The sequence below is a fragment of the Ambystoma mexicanum genome, chromosome 13, assembly GCF_040938575.1.
Source record: "Ambystoma mexicanum isolate Mex_15411 chromosome 13, UKY_AmexF1_1, whole genome shotgun sequence".
Classification (NCBI taxonomy): domain Eukaryota; kingdom Metazoa; phylum Chordata; class Amphibia; order Caudata; family Ambystomatidae; genus Ambystoma; species Ambystoma mexicanum.
In genome coordinates this window covers 767,287,174-767,301,942 of record NC_090938.1, presented here as the reverse complement: position 1 = coordinate 767,301,942, position 14,769 = coordinate 767,287,174, and positions in this window count along the sequence as shown.

Sequence of the window (14,769 nt, the reverse complement as noted above, 5' to 3'; positions counted from 1 at the left end):
CCTGTCCTGCAGATCCTCTCCCCTAGAATCCAACTGTTGCTAAGGTTACATGTCCTGCAGATCCTCTCGCCCAGAATCTCTATGTTGCTAAGGTTTCCTGTCCTGCAGATCCTCTCCCCCAGAATCCCTCTGTTGCTAAGGTTTCCTGTCCTGCAGATCCTCTTCCCCAGAATCCCTCTGTTGCTAAGGTTTCCTGTCCTGCAGATCCTCTCCTCCAGAATCCCTCTGTTACTAAGGTTTCATTTGCTGCAGATCCTCTCCTCCAGAATCCCTCTGTTACTAAGGTTTCATTTGCTGCAGATCCTCTCCCCCAGAATCACTCTGTTGCTAAGGTTTCCTGTCCTGCAGATCCTCTCCCTCAGAATCCCTCTGTTGCTAAGGTTTCCTGTCCTGCAGTTCCTCTCCCCCAGAATCCCTCTGTTGCTAATGGTTCCTGTCCTGCAGATCCTCTCCCCCAGAATCCACCTGTTGCTAAGGTTTCCTGTCCTCCAGATCCTCTCCCCCAGCATCCCTCTGTTGCTAAGTTTTCATGTCCTTCAGATCCTCTCCCCCAGAATCCCTCTGTTGCTAAGGTTTCCTGTCCTGCAGATCCTCTCCCCCAGAATCCCTCTTTTGCTAAGGTTTCATGTCCTGCAGATCCTCTCCCCCAGAATCCCTCTGTTGCTAAGGTTTCCTGATCTGCAGTTCCTCTCCCCCAGAATCCCTCTGTTGCTAGGGTTTCCTGTCCTGCAGATCCTCTCCCCCAGAATCCCTCTGTTGCTAGGGTTTCATGTCCTGCAGATCCTCTCCCCCAGAATCCCTCTGTAGCTAAGGTTTCCTATCCTGCAGATCCTCTCCCCCAGAATCCCTCTGTTGCTTAGGTTTCCTGTCCTGCAGATCCTCTCCCCCAGAATCCCTCGGTTGCTAAGGTTTCCTGTCCTGCAGATCCTCTCCCCCAGAACCCCTCTGTTGCTAAGGTTTCCTGTCCTGCAGATCCTCTCCCCCAGAATCCCTCTGTTGCTAAGGTTTCATGTCCTGCAGATCCTCTCCCCCAGAATCCCTCTGGTGCTAAGGTTTCATGTCCTGCAGATCCTCTCCCCCAGAATCTCTCTGTTGCTAAGCTTTCAGGTCCTGCAGATCCTCTCCCCCAGAATCCCTCTGTTGCTAAGGTTTCCTGTGCTGCAGATCCTCTCCCCCAGAATCCCTCTGTTGCTAAGGTTTCCTGTTCTGCAGTTCCTCTCCCCCAGAATCCCTCTGTTGCTAAGGTTTCCTGTCCTGCAGATCCTCTCCCCCAGAATCCCTCTGTTGCTAGGGTTTCCTGTCCTGCAGATCCTCTCCCCCAGAATCCCTCTGTTGCTAAGGTTTCCTGTCCTGCGGATCCTCTCCCCCAGAATTCTCTGTTGTTAAGGTTTCCTGTCCTGCAGATCCTCTCCCCCAGAATCCCTCTGTTGCTAAGGTTTCCTGTCCTGCAGATCCTCTCCCCCAGAATCCCTCTGTTGCTAAGGTTTCCTGTCCTGCGGATGCTCTCCCCCAGAATTCTCTGTTGTTAAGGTTTCCTATCCTGCAGATCCTCTCCCCCAGAATCCCTCTGTTGCTAAGGTTTCCTGTCCTGCAGATCCTCTCCCCCAGAATCCCTCTGTTGCTAAGGTTTTCTGTCCTGCATATCCTCTCCTCCAGAATCCCTCTGTTACTAAGGTTTCATTTGCTGCAGATCCTCTCCTCCAGAATCCCTCTGTTACTAAGGTTTCATTTGCTGCAGATCCTCTCCTCCAGAATCACTCTGTTGCTAAGGTTTCCTGTCCTGCAGATCCTCTCCCTCAGAATCCCTCTGTTTCTAAGGTTTCCTGTCCTGCAGTTCCTCTCCCCCAGAATCCCTCTGTTGCTAATGGTTCCTGTCCTGCAGATCCTCTCCCCCAGAATCCACCTGTTGCTAAGGTGTCCTGTCCTCCAGATCCTCTCCCCCAGCATCCCTCTGTTGCTAAGTTTTCATGTCCTTCAGATCCTCTCCCCCAGAATCCCTCTGTTGCTAAGGTTTCCTGTCCTGCAGATCCTCTCCCCCAGAATCCCTCTTTTGCTAAGGTTTCATGTCCTGCAGATCCTCTCCCCCAGAATCCCTCTGTTGCTAAGGTTTCCTGATCTGCAGTTCCTCTCCCCCAGAATCCCTCTGTTGCTAGGGTTTCCTGTCCTGCAGATCCTCTCCCCCAGAATCCCTCTGTTGCTAGGGTTTCATGTCCTGCAGATCCTCTCCCCCAGAATCCCTCTGTAGCTAAGGTTTCCTATCCTGCAGATCCTCTCCCCCAGAATCCCTCTGTTGCTTAGGTTTCCTGTCCTGCAGATCCTCTCCCCCAGAATCCCTCGGTTGCTAAGGTTTCCTGTCCTGCAGATCCTCTCCCCCCAGAACCCCTCTGTTGCTAAGGTTTCATGTCCTGCAGATCCTCTCCCCCAGAATCCCTCTGGTGCTAAGGTTTCATGTCCTGCAGATCCTCTCCCCCAGAATCTCTCTGTTGCTAAGATTTCAGGTCCTGCAGATCCTCTCCCCCAGAATCCCTCTGTTGCTAAGGTTTCCTGTGCTGCAGATCCTCTCCCCCAGAATCCCTCTGTTGCTAAGGTTTCCTGTTCTGCAGTTCCTCTCCCCCAGAATCCCTCTGTTGCTAAGGTTTCCTGTCCTGCAGATCCTCTCCCCCAGAATCCCTCTGTTGCTAGGGTTTCCTGTCCTGCAGATCCTCTCCCCCAGAATCCCTCTGTTGCTAAGGTTTCCTGTCCTGCGGATCCTCTCCCCCATAATTCTCTGTTAAGGTTTCCTGTCCTGCAGATCCTCTCCCCCAGAATCCCTCTGTTGCTAAGGTTTCCTGTCCTGCAGATCCTCTCCCCCAGAATCCCTCTGTTGCTAAGGTTTTCTGTCCTGCATATCCTCTCCTCCAGAATCCCTCTGTTACTAAGGTGTCATTTGCTGCAGATCCTCTCCCCCAGAATCACTCTGTTGCTAAGGTTTCCTGTCCTGCAGACCATCTCCCCCAGAATCCCTCTGTTGCTAAGGTTTCCTGTCCTGCAGATCCTCTCCCCCAGAATCCCTCTGTTGCTAAGGTTTCATGTCCTTCAGATCCTCTCCCCCAGAATCCCTCTGTTGCTAAGGTTTCCTATCCTGCAGATCCTCTCCCCCAGAATCCCTCTGTTGCTAAGGTTTCATGTCCTGCAGATCCTCTCCCCCAGAATCCACCTGTTGCTAAGGTTTTATGTCCTGCAGATCCTCTCCCCCAGAATCCCTCTGTTGCTAAGGTTTCCTATTCCTGCAGATCCTCTCCCCCAGAATCCCTCTGTTGCTAAGGTTTCATGTCCTGCAGATCCTCTCCCCCAGAATCCCTATGTTGCTAAGGTTTTATGTCCTGCAGATCCTCTCCCCCAGAATCCCTCTGTTGCTAAGGTTTCCTGTCCTGCAGATCCTCTCCCCTAGAATACACCTGTTGCTAAGGTTACATGTCCTGCAGATCCTCTCCCCCAGAATCCCTCTGTAGCTAAGGTTTCATGTCCTGCAGATCCTCTCTCCCAGAATCCCTCTGTTGCTAAGGTTTCCTGTCCTGCAGATCCTCTCCCCCAGAATCCCTCCGTTGCTAAGGTTTCCTGTCCTGCAGATGCTCTCCCCCAGAATCCCTCTGTTGCTAAGGTTTCCTGTCCTGCAGATCCTCTCCCCCCAGAACCCCTCTGTTGCTAAGGTTTCCTGTCCTGCAGATCCTCTCCCCCAGTATCCTTCTGTTGCTAAGGTTGCCTGTCCTGCAGATCCTCTCCCCCAAGAACCCCTCTGTTGCTAAGGTTTCCTGTACTGCAGATCCTCTCCCCCAGAATCCCTCTGTTGCTAAGATTTCATGTCCTGCAGATCCTCTCCCCCATAATCCCTCTGGTGCTAAGGTTTCATGTCCTGCAGATCCGATCCTCTCCCCCAGAATCTCTCTGTTGCTAAGCTTTCAGGTCCTGCAGATCCTCTCCCCCAGAATCCCTCTGGTGCTAAGCTTTCAGGTCCTGCATATTCTCTCCCCCAGAATCACTCTGTTGCTAAGGGTTCCTGTCCTGCAGATCCTCTCCCCCAGAATCGACCTGTTGTTAAGGTTTCCTGTCCTGCAGATCCTCTCCCCTAGAATCCAACTGTTGCTAAGGTTACATGTCCTGCAGATCCTCTCGCCCAGAATCTCTATGTTGCTAAGGTTTCCTGTCCTGCAGATCCTCTCCCCCAGAATCCCTCTGTTGCTAAGGTTTCCTGTCCTGCAGATCCTCTCCCCCAGAATCCCTCTGTTGCTAAGGTTTCCTGTCCTGCAGATCCTCTCCCCTAGAATCCACCTGTTGCTAAGGTTACATGTCCTGCAGACCCTCTCCCCCAGAATCCCTCTGTAGCTAAGGTTTCATGTCCTGCAGATCCTCTCCCCCAGAATCCCTATGTTGCTAAGGTTTTATGTCCTGCAGATCCTCTCCCCCAGAATCCCTCTGTTGCTAAGGTTTCCTGTCCTGCAGATCCTCTCCCCTAGAATACACCTGTTGCTAAGGTTACATGTCCTGCAGATCCTCTCCCCCAGAATCCCTCTGTAGCTAAGGTTTCATGTCCTGCAGATCCTCTCTCCCAGAATCCCTCTGTTGCTAAGGTTTCCTGTCCTGCAGATCCTCTCCCCCAGAATCCCTCCGTTGCTAAGGTTTCCTGTCCTGCAGATGCTCTCCCCCAGAATCCCTCTGTTGCTAAGGTTTCCTGTCCTGCAGATCCTCTCCCCCCAGAACCCCTCTGTTGCTAAGGTTTCCTGTCCTGCAGATCCTCTCCCCCAGTATTCCTCTGTTGCTAAGGTTGCCTGTCCTGCAGATCCTCTCCCCCAAGAACCCCTCTGTTGCTAAGGTTTCCTGTACAGCAGATCCTCTCCCCCAGAATCCCTCTGTTGCTAAGATTTCATGTCCTGCAGATCCTCTCCCCCATAATCCCTCTGGTGCTAAGGTTTCATGTCCTGCAGATCCGATCCTCTCCCCCAGAATCTCTCTGTTGCTAAGCTTTCAGGTCCTGCAGATCCTCTCCCCCAGAATCCCTCTGGTGCTAAGCTTTCAGGTCCTGCAGATTCTCTCCCCCAGAATCACTCTGTTGCTAAGGGTTCCTGTCCTGCAGATTCTCTCCCCCAGAATCGACCTGTTGTTAAGGTTTCCTGTCCTGCAGATCCTCTCCCCTAGAATCCAACTGTTGCTAAGGTTACATGTCCTGCAGATCCTCTCGCCCAGAATCTCTATGTTGCTAAGGTTTCCTGTCCTGCAGATCCTCTCCCCCAGAATCCCTCTGTTGCTAAGGTTTCCTGTCCTGCAGATCCTCTCCCCCAGAATCCCTCTGTTGCTAAGGTTTCCTGTCCTGCAGATCCTCTCCTCCAGAATCCCTCTGTTACTAAGGTTTCATTTGCTGCAGATCCTCTCCTCCAGAATCCCTCTGTTACTAAGGTTTCATTTGCTGCAGATCCTCTCCCCCAGAATCACTCTGTTGCTAAGGTTTCCTGTCCTGCAGATCCTCTCCCTCAGAATCCCTCTGTTGCTAAGGTTTCCTGTCCTGCAGTTCCTCTCCCCCAGAATCCCTCTCTTGCTAATGGTTCCTGTCCTGCAGATCCTCTCCCCCAGAATCCACCTGTTGCTAAGGTTTCCTGTCCTCCAGATCCTCTCCCCCAGCATCCCTCTGTTGCTAAGTTTTCATGTCCTTCAGATCCTCTCCCCCAGAATCCCTCTGTTGCTAAGGTTTTCTGTCCTGCAGATCCTCTCCTCCAGAATCCCTCTGTTACTAAGGTTTCATTTGCTGCAGATCCTCTCCTCCAGAATCCCTCTGTTACTAAGGTTTCATTTGCTGCAGATCCTCTCCCCCAGAATCACTCTGTTGCTAAGGTTTCCTGTCCTGCAGATCCTCTCCCTCAGAATCCCTCTGTTGCTAAGGTTTCCTGTCCTGCAGTTCCTCTCCCCCAGAATCCCTCTGTTGCTAATGGTTCCTGTCCTGCAGATCCTCTCCCCCAGAATCCACCTGTTGCTAAGGTTTCCTGTCCTCCAGATCCTCTCCCCCAGCATCCCTCTGTTGCTAAGTTTTCATGTCCTTCAGATCCTCTCCCCCAGAATCCCTCTGTTGCTAAGGTTTCCTGTCCTGCAGATCCTCTCCCCCAGAATCCCTCTTTTGCTAAGGTTTCATGTCCTGCAGATCCTCTCCCCCAGAATCCCTCTGTTGCTAAGGTTTCCTGATCTGCAGTTCCTCTCCCCCAGAATCCCTCTGTTGCTAGGGTTTCCTGTCCTGCAGATCCTCTCCCCCAGAATCCCTCTGTTGCTAGGGTTTCATGTCCTGCAGATCCTCTCCCCCAGAATCCCTCTGTAGCTAAGGTTTCCTATCCTGCAGATCCTCTCCCCCAGAATCCCTCTGTTGCTTAGGTTTCCTGTCCTGCAGATCCTCTCCCCCAGAATCCCTCGGTTGCTAAGGTTTCCTGTCCTGCAGATCCTCTCCCCCAGAACCCCTCTGTTGCTAAGGTTTCCTGTCCTGCAGATCCTCTCCCCCAGAATCCCTCTGTTGCTAAGGTTTCATGTCCTGCAGATCCTCTCCCCCAGAATCCCTCTGGTGCTAAGGTTTCATGTCCTGCAGATCCTCTCCCCCAGAATCTCTCTGTTGCTAAGCTTTCAGGTCCTGCAGATCCTCTCCCCCAGAATCCCTCTGTTGCTAAGGTTTCCTGTGCTTCAGATCCTCTCCCCCAGAATCCCTCTGTTGCTAAGGTTTCCTGTTCTGCAGTTCCTCTCCCCCAGAATCCCTCTGTTGCTAAGGTTTCCTGTCCTGCAGATCCTCTCCCCCAGAATCCCTCTGTTGCTAGGGTTTCCTGTCCTTCAGATCCTCTCCCCCAGAATCCCTCTGTTGCTAAGGTTTCCTGTCCTGCGGATCCTCTCCCCCAGAATTCTCTGTTGTTAAGGTTTCCTGTCCTGCAGATCCTCTCCCCCAGAATCCCTCTGTTGCTAAGGTTTCCTGTCCTGCAGATCCTCTCCCCCAGAATCCCTCTGTTGCTAAGGTTTCCTGTCCTGCGGATGCTCTCCCCCAGAATTCTCTGTTGTTAAGGTTTCCTGTCCTGCAGATCCTCTCCCCCAGAATCCCTCTGTTGCTAAGGTTTTCTGTCCTGCATATCCTCTCCTCCAGAATCCCTCTGTTACTAAGGTTTCATTTGCTGCAGATCCTCTCCTCCAGAATCCCTCTGTTACTAAGGTTTCATTTGCTGCAGATCCTCTCCTCCAGAATCACTCTGTTGCTAAGGTTTCCTGTCCTGCAGATCCTCTCCCTCAGAATCCCTCTGTTGCTAAGGTTTCCTGTCCTGCAGTTCCTCTCCCCCAGAATCCCTCTGTTGCTAATGGTTCCTGTCCTGCAGATCCTCTCTCCCAGAATCCACCTGTTGCTAAGGTGTCCTGTCCTCCAGATCCTCTCCCCCAGCATCCCTCTGTTGCTAAGTTTTCATGTCCTTCAGATCCTCTCCCCCAGAATCCCTCTGTTGCTAAGGTTTCCTGTCCTGCAGATCCTCTCCCCCAGAATCCCTCTTTTGCTAAGGTTTCATGTCCTGCAGATCCTCTCCCCCAGAATCCCTCTGTTGCTAAGGTTTCCTGATCTGCAGTTCCTCTCCCCCAGAATCCCTCTGTTGCTAGGGTTTCCTGTCCTGCAGATCCTCTCCCCCAGAATCCCTCTGTTGCTAGGGTTTCATGTCCTGCAGATCCTCTCCCCCAGAATCCCTCTGTAGCTAAGGTTTCCTATCCTGCAGATCCTCTCCCCCAGAATCCCTCTGTTGCTTAGGTTTCCTGTCCTGCACATCCTCTCCCCCAGAATCCCTCGGTTGCTAAGGTTTCCTGTCCTGCAGATCCTCTCCCCCCAGAACCCCTCTGTTGCTAAGGTTTCCTGTCCTGCAGATCCTCTCCCCCAGAATCCCTCTGTTGCTAAGGTTTCATGTCCTGCAGATCCTCTCCCCCAGAATCCCTCTGGTGCTAAGGTTTCATGTCCTGCAGATCCTCTCCCCCAGAATCTCTCTGTTGCTAAGATTTCAGGTCCTGCAGATCCTCTCCCCCAGAATCCCTCTGTTGCTAAGGTTTCCTGTGCTGCAGATCCTCTCCCCCAGAATCCCTCTGTTGCTAAGGTTTCCTGTTCTGCAGTTCCTCTCCCCCAGAATCCCTCTGTTGCTAAGGTTTCCTGTCCTGCAGATCCTCTCCCCCAGAATCCCTCTGTTGCTAGGGTTTCCTGTCCTGCAGATCCTCTCCCCCAGAATCCCTCTGTTGCTAAGGTTTCCTGTCCTGCGGATCCTCTCCCCCAGAATTCTCTGTTAAGGTTTCCTGTCCTGCAGATCCTCTCCCCCAGAATCCCTCTGTTGCTAAGGTTTCCTGTCCTGCAGATCCTCTCCCCCAGAATCCCTCTGTTGCTAAGGTTTTCTGTCCTGCATATCCTCTCCTCCAGAATCCCTCTGTTACTAAGGTTTCATTTGCTGCAGATCCTCTCCCCCAGAATCACTCTGTTGCTAAGGTTTCCTGTCCTGCAGACCATCTCCCCCAGAATCCCTCTGTTGCTAAGGTTTCCTGTCCTGCAGATCCTCTCCCCCAGAATCCCTCTGTTGCTAAGGTTTCATGTCCTTCAGATCCTCTCCCCCAGAATCCCTCTGTTGCTAAGGTTTCCTATCCTGCAGATCCTCTCCCCCAGAATCCCTCTGTTGCTAAGGTTTCATGTCCTGCAGATCCTCTCCCCCAGAATCCACCTGTTGCTAAGGTTTTATGTCCTGCAGATCCTCTCCCCCAGAATCCCTCTGTTGCTAAGGTTTCCTATTCCTGCAGATCCTCTCCCCCAGAATCCCTCTGTTGCTAAGGTTTCATGTCCTGCAGATCCTCTCCCCCAGAATCCCTATGTTGCTAAGGTTTTATGTCCTGCAGATCCTCTCCCCCAGAATCCCTCTGTTGCTAAGGTTTCCTGTCCTGCAGATCCTCTCCCCTAGAATACACCTGTTGCTAAGGTTACATGTCCTGCAGATCCTCTCCCCCAGAATCCCTCTGTAGCTAAGGTTTCATGTCCTGCAGATCCTCTCTCCCAGAATCCCTCTGTTGCTAAGGTTTCCTGTCCTGCAGATCCTCTCCCCCAGAATCCCTCCGTTGCTAAGGTTTCCTGTCCTGCAGATGCTCTCCCCCAGAATCCCTCTGTTGCTAAGGTTTCCTGTCCTGCAGATCCTCTCCCCCCAGAACCCCTCTGTTGCTAAGGTTTCCTGTCCTGCAGATCCTCTCCCCCAGTATCCTTCTGTTGCTAAGGTTGCCTGTCCTGCAGATCCTCTCCCCCAAGAACCCCTCTGTTGCTAAGGTTTCCTGTACTGCAGATCCTCTCCCCCAGAATCCCTCTGTTGCTAAGATTTCATGTCCTGCAGATCCTCTCCCCCATAATCCCTCTGGTGCTAAGGTTTCATGTCCTGCAGATCCGATCCTCTCCCCCAGAATCTCTCTGTTGCTAAGCTTTCAGGTCCTGCAGATCCTCTCCCCCAGAATCCCTCTGGTGCTAAGCTTTCAGGTCCTGCATATTCTCTCCCCCAGAATCACTCTGTTGCTAAGGGTTCCTGTCCTGCAGATTCTCTCCCCCAGAATCGACCTGTTGTTAAGGTTTCCTGTCCTGCAGATCCTCTCCCCTAGAATCCAACTGTTGCTAAGGTTACATGTCCTGCAGATCCTCTCGCCCAGAATCTCTATGTTGCTAAGGTTTCCTGTCCTGCAGATCCTCTCCCCCAGAATCCCTCTGTTGCTAAGGTTTCCTGTCCTGCAGATCCTCTCCCCCAGAATCCCTCTGTTGCTAAGGTTTCCTGTCCTGCAGATCCTCTCCCCTAGAATCCACCTGTTGCTAAGGTTACATGTCCTGCAGATCCTCTCCCCCAGAATCCCTCTGTAGCTAAGGTTTCATGTCCTGCAGATCCTCTCTCCCAGAATCCCTCTGTTGCTAAGGTTTCCTGTCCTGCAGATCCTCTCCCCCAGAATCCCTCCGTTGCTAAGGTTTCCTGTCCTGCAGATGCTCTCCCCCAGAATCCCTCTGTTGCTAAGGTTTCCTGTCCTGCAGATCCTCTCCCCCAAGAATCCCTCTGTTGCTAAGGTTTCCTGTCCTGCAGATCCTCTCCCCCAGAATCCCTCTGTTGCTAAGGTTTCATGTCCTTCAGATCCTCTCCCCCAGAATCCCTCTGTTGCTAAGGTTTCCTGTCCTGCAGATCCTCTCCCCCAGAATCCCTCTGTTGCTAAGGTTTCATGTCCTGCAGATCCTCTCCCCCAGAATCCACCTGTTGCTAAGGTTTTATGTCCTGCAGATCCTCTCCCCCAGAATCCCTCTGTTGCTAAGGTTTCCTATTCCTGCAGATCCTCTCCCCCAGAATCCCTCTGTTGCTAAGGTTTCATGTCCTGCAGATCCTCTCCCCCAGAATCCCTATGTTGCTAAGGTTTTATGTCCTGCAGATCCTCTCCCCCAGAATCCCTCTGTTGCTAAGGTTTCCTGTCCTGCAGATCCTCTCCCCTAGAATCCACCTGTTGCTAAGGTTACATGTCCTGCAGATCCTCTCCCCCAGAATCCCTCTGTAGCTAAGGTTTCATGTCCTGCAGATCCTCTCCCTCAGAATCCCTATGTTGCTAAGGTTTCCTGTCCTGCAGATCCTCTCTCCTAGAATCCAACTGTTGCTAAGGTTACATGTCCTGCAGATCCTCTCGCCCAGAATCTCTATGTTGCTAAGGTTTCCTGTCCTGCAGATCCTCTCCCCCAGAATCCCTCTGTTGCTAAGGTTTCCTGTCCTGCAGATCCTCTCCCCCAGAATCCCTCTGTTGCTAAGGTTTCCTGTCCTGCAGATCCTCTCCTCCAGAATCCCTCTGTTACTAAGGTTTCATTTGCTGCAGATCCTCTCCTCCAGAATCCCTCTGTTACTAAGGTTTCATTTGCTGCAGATCCTCTCCCCCAGAATCACTCTGTTGCTAAGGTTTCCTGTCCTGCAGATCCTCTCCCTCAGAATCCCTCTGTTGCTAAGGTTTCCTGTCCTGCAGTTCCTCTCCCCCAGAATCCCTCTGTTGCTAATGGTTCCTGTCCTGCAGATCCTCTCCCCCAGAATCCACCTGTTGCTAAGGTTTCCTGTCCTCCAGATCCTCTCCCCCAGCATCCCTCTGTTGCTAAGTTTTCATGTCCTTCAGATCCTCTCCCCCAGAATCCCTCTGTTGCTAAGGTTTCCTGTCCTGCAGATCCTCTCCCCCAGAATCCCTCTTTTGCTAAGGTTTCATGTCCTGCAGATCCTCTCCCCCAGAATCCCTCTGTTGCTAAGGTTTCCTGATCTGCAGTTCCTCTCCCCCAGAATCCCTCTGTTGCTAGGGTTTCCTGTCCTGCAGATCCTCTCCCCCAGAATCCCTCTGTTGCTAGGGTTTCATGTCCTGCAGATCCTCTCCCCCAGAATCCCTCTGTAGCTAAGGTTTCCTATCCTGCAGATCCTCTCCCCCAGAATCCCTCTGTTGCTTAGGTTTCCTGTCCTGCAGATCCTCTCCCCCAGAATCCCTCGGTTGCTAAGGTTTCCTGTCCTGCAGATCCTCTCCCCCAGAACCCCTCTGTTGCTAAGGTTTCCTGTCCTGCAGATCCTCTCCCCCAGAATCCCTCTGTTGCTAAGGTTTCATGTCCTGCAGATCCTCTCCCCCAGAATCCCTCTGGTGCTAAGGTTTCATGTCCTGCAGATCCTCTCCCCCAGAATCTCTCTGTTGCTAAGCTTTCAGGTCCTGCAGATCCTCTCCCCCAGAATCCCTCTGTTGCTAAGGTTTCCTGTGCTGCAGATCCTCTCCCCCAGAATCCCTCTGTTGCTAAGGTTTCCTGTTCTGCAGTTCCTCTCCCCCAGAATCCCTCTGTTGCTAAGGTTTCCTGTCCTGCAGATCCTCTCCCCCAGAATCCCTCTGTTGCTAGGGTTTCCTGTCCTGCAGATCCTCTCCCCCAGAATCCCTCTGTTGCTAAGGTTTCCTGTCCTGCGGATCCTCTCCCCCAGAATTCTCTGTTGTTAAGGTTTCCTGTCCTGCAGATCCTCTCCCCCAGAATCCCTCTGTTGCTAAGGTTTCCTGTCCTGCAGATCCTCTCCCCCAGAATCCCTCTGTTGCTAAGGTTTCCTGTCCTGCAGATGCTCTCCCCCAGAATTCTCTGTTGTTAAGGTTTCCTATCCTGCAGATCCTCTCCCCCAGAATCCCTCTGTTGCTAAGGTTTCCTGTCCTGCAGATCCTCTCCCCCAGAATCCCTCTGTTGCTAAGGTTTTCTGTCCTGCATATCCTCTCCTCCAGAATCCCTCTGTTACTAAGGTTTCATTTGCTGCAGATCCTCTCCTCCAGAATCCCTCTGTTACTAAGGTTTCATTTGCTGCAGATCCTCTCCTCCAGAATCACTCTGTTGCTAAGGTTTCCTGTCCTGCAGATCCTCTCCCTCAGAATCCCTCTGTTGCTAAGGTTTCCTGTCCTGCAGTTCCTCTCCCCCAGAATCCCTCTGTTGCTAATGGTTCCTGTCCTGCAGATGCTCTCCCCCAGAATCCCTCTGTTGCTAAGGTTTCCTGTCCTGCAGATCCTCTCCCCCCATAACCCCTCTGTTGCTAAGGTTTCCTGTCCTGCAGATCCTCTCCCCCAGTATCCTTCTGTTGCTAAGGTTGCCTGTCCTGCAGATCCTCTCCCCCAAGAATCCCTCTGTTGCTAAGGTTTCCTGTACTGCAGATCCTCTTCCCCAGAATCCCTCTGTTGCTAAGATTTCATGTCCTGCAGATCCTCTCCCCCATAATCCCTCTGTTGCTAAGGTTTCCTGTCCTGCAGATCCTCTCCCCCCAGAACCCCTCTGTTGCTAAGGTTTCCTGATCTGCAGTTCCTCTCCCCCAGAATCCCTCTGTTGCTAGGGTTTCCTGTCCTGCAGATCCTCTCCCCCAGAATCCCTCTGTTGCTAGGGTTTCATGTCCTGCAGATCCTCTCCCCCAGAATCCCTCTGTAGCTAAGGTTTCCTATCCTGCAGATCCTCTCCCCCAGAATCCCTCTGTTGCTTAGGTTTCCTGTCCTGCAGATCCTCTCCCCCAGAATCCCTTGGTTGCTAAGGTTTCCTGTCCTGCAGATCCTCTCCCCCAGAACCCCTCTGTTGCTAAGGTTTCCTGTCCTGCAGATCCTCTCCCCCAGAATCCCTCTGTTGCTAAGGTTTCATGTCCTGCAGATCCTCTCCCCCAGAATCCCTCTGGTGCTAAGGTTTCATGTCCTGCAGATCCTCTCCCCCAGAATCTCTCTGTTGCTAAGCTTTCAGGTCCTGCAGATCCTCTCCCCCAGAATCCCTCTGTTGCTAAGGTTTCCTGTGCTGCAGATCCTCTCCCCCAGAATCCCTCTGTTGCTAAGGTTTCCTGTTCTGCAGTTCCTCTCCCCCAGAATCCCTCTGTTGCTAAGGTTTCCTGTCCTGCGGATCCTCTCCCCCAGAATCCCTCTGTTGCTAGGGTTTCCTGTCCTTCAGATCCTCTCCCCCAGAATCCCTCTGTTGCTAAGGTTTCCTGTCCTGCGGATCCTCTCCCCCAGAATCCCTCTGTTGCTAAGGTTTCCTGTCCTGCAGATCCTCTCCCCCAGAATCCCTCCGTTGCTAAGGTTTCCTGTCCTGCAGATGCTCTCCCCCAGAATCCCTCTGTTGCTAAGGTTTCCTGTCCTGCAGATCCTCTCCCCCCAGAACCCCTCTGTTGCTAAGGTTTCCTGTCCTGCAGATCCTCTCCCCCAGTATCCTTCTGTTGCTAAGGTTGCCTGTCCTGCAGATCCTCTCCCCCAAGAACCCCTCTGTTGCTAAGGTTTCCTGTACTGCAGATCCTCTCCCTCAGAATCCCTCTGTTGCTAAGGTTTCCTGTCCTGCAATTCCTCTCCCCCAGAATCCCTCTGTTGCTAATGGTTCCTGTCCTGCAGATCCTCTCCCCCAGAATCCACCTGTTGCTAAGGTTTCCTGTCCTCCAGATCCTCTCCCCCAGCATCCCTCTGTTGCTAAGTTTTCATGTCCTTCAGATCCTCTCCCCCAGAATCCCTCTGTTGCTAAGGTTTCCTGTCCTGCAGATCCTCTCCCCCAGAATCCCTCTTTTGCTAAGGTTTCATGTCCTGCAGATCCTCTCCCCCAGAATCCCTCTGTTGCTAAGGTTTCCTGATCTGCAGTTCCTCTCCCCCAGAATCCCTCTGTTGCTAGGGTTTCCTGTCCTGCAGATCCTCTCCCCCAGAATCCCTCTGTTGCTAGGGTTTCATGTCCTGCAGATCCTCTCCCCCAGAATCCCTCTGTAGCTAAGGTTTCCTATCCTGCAGATCCTCTCCCCCAGAATCCCTCTGTTGCTTAGGTTTCCTGTCCTGCAGATCCTCTCCCCCAGAATCCCTCGGTTGCTAAGGTTTCCTGTCCTGCAGATCCTCTCCCCCCAGAACCCCTCTGTTGCTAAGGTTTCCTGTCCTGCAGATCCTCTCCCCCAGAATCCCTCTGTTGCTAAGGTTTCATGTCCTGCAGATCCTCTCCCCCAGAATCCCTCTGGTGCTAAGGTTTCATGTCCTGCAGATCCTCTCCCCCAGAATCTCTCTGTTGCTAAGCTTTCAGGTCCTGCAGATCCTCTCCCCCAGAATCCCTCTGTTGCTAAGGTTTCCTGTGCTGCAGATCCTCTCCCCCAGAATCCCTCTGTTGCTAAGGTTTCCTGTTCTGCAGTTCCTCTCCCCCAGAATCCCTCTGTTGCTAAGGTTTCCTGTCCTGCAGATCCTCTCCCCCAGAATCCCTCTGTTGTTAGGGTTTCCTGTCCTGCAGAT